The sequence below is a fragment of the Anopheles funestus genome, chromosome 3RL (genome assembly GCF_943734845.2).
Source record: "Anopheles funestus chromosome 3RL, idAnoFuneDA-416_04, whole genome shotgun sequence".
Classification (NCBI taxonomy): domain Eukaryota; kingdom Metazoa; phylum Arthropoda; class Insecta; order Diptera; family Culicidae; genus Anopheles; species Anopheles funestus.
Genome location: NC_064599.1, coordinates 5,517,289 through 5,523,288, shown reverse-complemented (window position 1 = coordinate 5,523,288; position 6,000 = coordinate 5,517,289). Strand labels below are relative to the sequence as shown.

Genomic DNA, 6,000 nt, shown 5'->3' with positions numbered 1-6,000 from the left:
ATTACGACCGTACCGATTCCGGCAAACGTTTCCGGTTTTATGTACCTTTTGCTTCATCTCGATTGCTACCTTCGAACCAACACACACACGGGACGGAAGTGTTAAACAAAAAAAAAAAAAAACTCGGAGCCTCTTTTTTATCGAATCGATTTTGTAGAAGATGCAACTGTGCGAAGGTTTTTGCAGTTCAATATTCCTTTCCATTGTAGCATGTGTGTGGAACTGTATCTCTTTCTTTTGTTTGTTATTTCCACCATCGCGATTGTTTTCTCTGCTGTGCATCGTTAATATTTTATAGCTGCGCCACTAAAAGACAAATAAAGTGCCGGTAAAAAAATAAAATAACACAAAAAAGAAACAAACGCACACAGCCGACTCTCTTCTACCAGTAGTGGAAAAAAGCTTCGGCAATAGCAAAAAGCTTCCTTAACTTACCACCAAAGTCACTTTTCTTTCGCAACACACGGACACGGACAACAATCAACAAGCCGTGCCGCCTCTCCCTAGTCGCGTTGTATTTTCTACGTATTCAACTCTCTTTCACAGTGCACCGGAATGCCGGTAACCGTGCGTGTGTATCGGTGTGCCGTTCGGCAAAAATCATATGCGGCAGATCGGTTCGCTTGCTGCTGCTCACCATTTAACCCTTGCCCCACAGCTTTCTGAAGGGTGATGGGTCATGTTGGGGAATTGGAGGAGCGGGGTATCATACACACACTGGGGTGCATGCGCCATGTTGTCGCAATTCGCATTTTTCCGACGGCGCGTGCTGTAATGTCAATAGTGAGTGATTTCTTCCCCTTGGGTAACGAAAATCTCGAACGCTCACTCACATTCACCTTCGCAATGGTTCTCATTTTCACCGCTGAGTTACCCTTTGTTTCGATTTTCCACTTATCCGAGGGTGATCTACTGAAGCTGGTGTGGTGTAAAGAGAAACAGAGAAAGAGAGTGAGAGTTGCAAACAGATGAAGTATAGTTCTCCTCACTGTAGGCAGCGCCCTCTGCACGTAACGAAATGAAGTAACAGACGAGAATGCTTCATGTGAAGGAAAATTCGCGACATATTTTCTTTTTTTAATTTGTTTCCCTTTCATGTTGCATCCCTTACGCCATACACTCATTGCGTCACTCACCACGTGGCACTCGTGGCTGATGGAGAGAGAATAGGGGCGGTTTGAGTGTGTTCTCGTCTCGATCGAGCACCGCGGCACGGAGCACTCTTTTGCGATCTCGTCATTTTTTGCAGTTACTTGCCAGCGCATTCGACCGTTACCCTCAGTGCGTTGCGGATTTTCACCGGAAAAACATCCACCAACTTGGTGCTTGGCTCACGCGGTACGTTAGTTCTCGTTTCGACGTAAGAGGGAGTATTTTCGGGTAGCGTAAAAACGTCCGTGACAATTTCGTGCAAATTCCTTTCGTGAGATGTTTATAATTCTTGTGCAATAATTGAACTGGACTCGCCTATTGCAAATTCTATCATTGGTTCTTTTGCTGTGTAATGTGTCATAGTGTTGTAGTGCATCGTTATTTTTCCCCAACCCGAAAACCTGCTATCCTCCATCAACATTCTGCTTTTCGGTGGGTTCCTTTCGGGCACTAGTCGGGTGAAAAGCCGAGACAAGGACCCGACTAGCGCCATAACAGTCACTTTTGGATGTTACTGGCTCGTTACTGACCGGCACTCGCTCAGTCGGCCGAAGGAACTCGTTGCAGGCGTTCGTAGTATGCGCAACCAACGGTAGACAACGGTGTCCTACTGGCGGTGGGAAAACGCGTGTGTACGTGTGCTTGTGTGTATGTGTGCGTATGCAAAAGAAAGAAAGGGAGAACAAAGATCTACCGATCCAGCATCAGTTATCCAGCAATTCGCTGCGGTTCTCGGCTGGTGAAGTAAAAGCTAAGGAACCTGTACCAACAGTGGAGTAGGAAAATAGAGAGGATACAATGCGATCGATGTGTTGAAATTTACTGTACAAAAAAATTCACTCTACCGATAAAGTGACGATTATTGTAGCACTGGGTGTATATGATCGAGTAACTTCAACTGAAACCACTGTATTCTGCTGCTACTACGGCATTGTGTGTTTGTGAGTGAAAACGAACATCAGGAATTACATAATTTGCTGCAAGATGTGTGAACGAGACACAGATAGAACTGCAATTTGATACATGGGACTCTTGCAGAAGAAATAGAACATTTGCTTTTTACAAATTGAAGTACAGAGGAATGCGCAGAGTAGGAAATGAATGCTTGTAAAACATTCGTTTAATTAGGAGAAAAAAGTAATTTTAATTAATCAATTCAAATCCACCAATTTAATTATTTGTTTACCAAGGAACGAAGTAAAATGTTTTTATTTTTCAAATTAATATTTCTAACTAAAATATATTTGTTTATTTAAATATGCTTTAAACTTTGAATGTAGTGCACATGTTTAAAAGTAGAGATTATTATAATAGCAAAGGGCTGCAAAATAGTAAGAAACAGATTTCAAATAAATTTAGTAATTTTTAATCAAATTCCGCTGTTATATTGCTTTTTTCTTTCGAGTCGCGAGTGTTAAAAAAAACCTTTTTTTTGGATCGTTCAAAAGACCTAAAATTGCAATCTTAAAACATTGTTTCAAACATTTGTTTTTCATCATCATTATTATTCGTGCATTTGCAGTACATCAAGCTAAACCCCCGCCCGCCCTCAACTTGGATGGGTACCCGTGAAGGATCGTGAAGTGTGGTTCAACTTGAAGTTAGACATTTTGTCACAACACTTCACCCAAAACTCCCGTCAGTGTTTTGCTGTTTTTGCGTGCAGCAAACAAAAACGCCACAAACGGTAGCGAGAAGTTGGCAAGCAAGAAAACCGACTCAAAATTGAAAAGCCGCAAACCGTAGTTGGAATCGAAGTTTTCCTTTGCTTTTTGCAAAACCAAAATAGGAAAAAAGAAGAAAAACACAACCTCTCCGTCTGATGTGAATTTTCGGCAGTTACCGGGAGTGTGTGACTAGTGGTGACGATCTGCGTGCGTGTGTTTGTGTACATGTGTTTGTAAGGGTACGTGTGCTCGGTGCATATGTGGTGGTTCGAAGCATCCGTTTCGGTCGTGTATTCTGGATGGCCCAATGCTGTGTGTGTGTGTGCAGGTATGCGTGCGTGTGTGTATCTCCCTTTTCGGTAGGGGTAATTGTTGTGTAAGGCTTCGGTTGTAGTGAATTTTTCGCCGATTTGCTCAGCATCGGAAGCCGAAAAAGTTCGCACCATTTCGCAAGCGTACGAGACATCGAGATCCTTTGCGGAAAGAACGGTTCGTATGATAGTATCGCATTGAAATATTTGCTATTTTGTTACTGCCTTTCTACTACACGATCAAAAACAAAAAATTGGAAAAAATGGCCCAACCGTCTAAACGATCGCGTGTGTAAGCGAACGAAAGAGTAAGCGAGAGAGAGAGCGAGTTAGTGTAAAGTGGTGAATAAAAGATTCTAAGTAAAACGCACTTAGAACGGAAACGAGCCGAAACATCCGGTAGAAATCGATACGCTACGCAAAGCTCGGTTAGAGTAAGCGTGAAGGCAAAGGCACTTGCCGCTCACGAAAATTTTTGGAAAGTTTTCCCAACATCAGCATCAGGGCGCACCGCGTACCGTAAGTGTGTGAACTTCATTAAGAGTGTATGTGTGTGTGACAGAGCGAGAGCGAAGAAGAAAAAGCTGTGAGAGAAAACGAGCAAGGCAACAGAATTCAACTAGGATTGCAGTTTTCCCGTTTTTGCCGATGTGCAGCTAGTGAAAGAATAGTTTTCGGGAATCGAGTCCTTGCTTCCTTGTGTCTGATTTTTTTGTTGTATTGCTTTTGGGTGTTTGTGTTTTTGGTTTCGTGATTGTGGACAGTGTTAGTGGTTAGTGCACTTCAACGTTTGTGCTGCGTGCAAGATCCGTTTCCGGGCCATTTATGTGTATGTGTGTGTTTCGGTGTGTTGGCATGCTAGAGGTTGACCATTTGTGAGTTTGAAACGAAGTGTGTTGGTAGCCCACTTTTGGAAGTAGACACAGCTGTACGGCTAACGAACTGTGGCGCTTTGACGAACGACCGAAAAGGGGACCAAGAGTAAAGTCCAATCGAATGCAGAACTCGTAAGTATTGTTTGATATTATTTTCTTTAAATTTTGTTTTTGTTTTCCTCAATGAACAACTAGGGTCTTTTTTTAAAAGAATTTTAAAGAAAGATTTTGTATGATTCAATTGTAATGTTTATTGAAAATTTTAAAGCAGCTTAATTTGTTTTTCCTCCCCTCAACAAGGCAACACGGAAATGAAAAGCAAGAACTTTACTTTTATGGGGAGTCATGAAAATTAACAAATATATTAAAATACCGAAGTAATGTAGATTTTACATTGCAACACTTCACCACCACGATCTTACTGTGTTATACAAACACACACATAGTCCTCTTGTAACACCCATCAAGTAGGTATTTAAACATCACAATAAAATAAGAATGGGTGACATTTAGATTTCCTCCTCTCTTCGCCCACCACTCTTGCTCCACACTCCCGTATTCTTCTGCCCAATATTCATATTTACGTTCGTGCAATTGTAATGAAAAAAAAAAAACCCTTCCCTAATCTGCCCGACGGTGTTGCGAAGCCGTACGCCATTAAAATGTCGCATCGCAGCTTCTTCGTGTGCCACACATGTGAATGTCAATAATTAAAAACAAGACAAAAAAAACAGCGAAAATAACATACAACTCGTGAAATGGGTAACTGGCTTCCCATTCCCATTCCCACTTTCGGTTTGTGCGTAACGTTTGCGAATTTCCCTCCCAAAAACCGCTATTGCAGTGTCATGGTGAGGACAGTTTCAGGACAGCGATAGGAAGCGAATAAGAGCGAGAAAGAGGGGAAGAAAAACAAAACAAAGCTAGGTTGACGGAAAAATAAATAAAATCAAATTAACTCATACACTTAATCCGATTTGTCGAGTTTGGAAGTTCTGGGACTGGTTTTTTTGGGAGGGTGGGATGAACATGTTGGTTTTGAGTGTTTTTGTGTGTCTGTTTGTGTACATTAGTACCTTCAAAACCAGTCAGCACGGTGTGTGCATAACGGTGCACCCAACAGCATTTGAAATATTTGAAGTGGATGTTATCGTTGTTTTTCATTTGAAGGGACAGTTTTCAATAAAGGACTTTATTACTCAAATATTATAGAATAGTTTTGTCAATTCAATTTATTTACATTAAAATGTAAATTGTACAAAATGAAATAGTTGTCATTTTAGAATTTTAAAATTCAAAATATAACAAACCAATAAAGAAAATTTACTATCAATTTCCTTACCATAATCAAGAAAATCCCTCAGAACCGTTTAAAGTGTAAGAAGATCCTTACAAACGTAGTCGATGCAAACAAAAGGTAGGACAGTTGTTTTAGGTGGCCCTAAGGATTAGACATTGTATCGATTTAACCTGCATTTAGATGTCAGTCGCACCTGCTAAGTTGCACTAGCTTTTGTCCCGGGTTCAATTGCTAGCGTGTGTTCTAGGGATTATGGGAAATAGACACGGTAAGGCGGGGTAGGTGGGCCTGCTTTCACCTTTTGCAAAATCGGATTAGTTCTAGGTGATTTATGAAAGAGTCTTACATGCTTCTTATCTTACGGATCAGGTCGGATTGGATGCAATTGAATTAAATCGTTCGACGTTCGTGTGCACTCAACTTACCTCCGCACGAGGCTGGAGGAAGGAGCGGAAGAGTGGAGAAGATTGCGGTGTCCGTGGGAAAACTTGAGTCGATTTCTTGCATTGATCATCACCACAAGGGCTTTTGGCTTATTTATCATTCCGTATCATACGAGGGATTTAGCTAATGTAATGGAAAAAAGCCTTCCTTTCGGATATTCCACCCACCCTCTTCTCTTTTCCCAATCTTAAACATTCCTCCTCACCGCTCAAGTCGTCTGGCTAGGGTTGGCATTCGGGCTCTCGGTTTTT

At 41.5% G+C, this 6,000-nt stretch overlaps 1 protein-coding gene across 19 annotated transcripts in view; it reads left to right on the top strand.

Annotated features, from left to right (window-relative positions):
- The first annotated feature begins 788 nt into the window (after window positions 1-788).
- Window positions 789-6,000, top strand: part of LOC125770585 (glutamate-gated chloride channel) — a 97,466-nt gene continuing 92,254 nt past the window's right edge. For 5 of the 19 annotated variants that reach the window (XM_049440325.1, XM_049440327.1, XM_049440331.1 and 2 more), the window contains exons 1-2: window positions 1,628-2,093; window positions 2,675-4,137. The gene's annotated coding sequence lies outside the window, so the exon portion shown is untranslated. Of the gene's footprint in view, window positions 1,339-1,457; window positions 1,585-1,627; window positions 2,094-2,674; window positions 4,138-6,000 lie in introns of those variants that run through there. The other 14 variants (XM_049440333.1, XM_049440338.1, XM_049440330.1 and 11 more) reach the window with 8 other exon arrangements.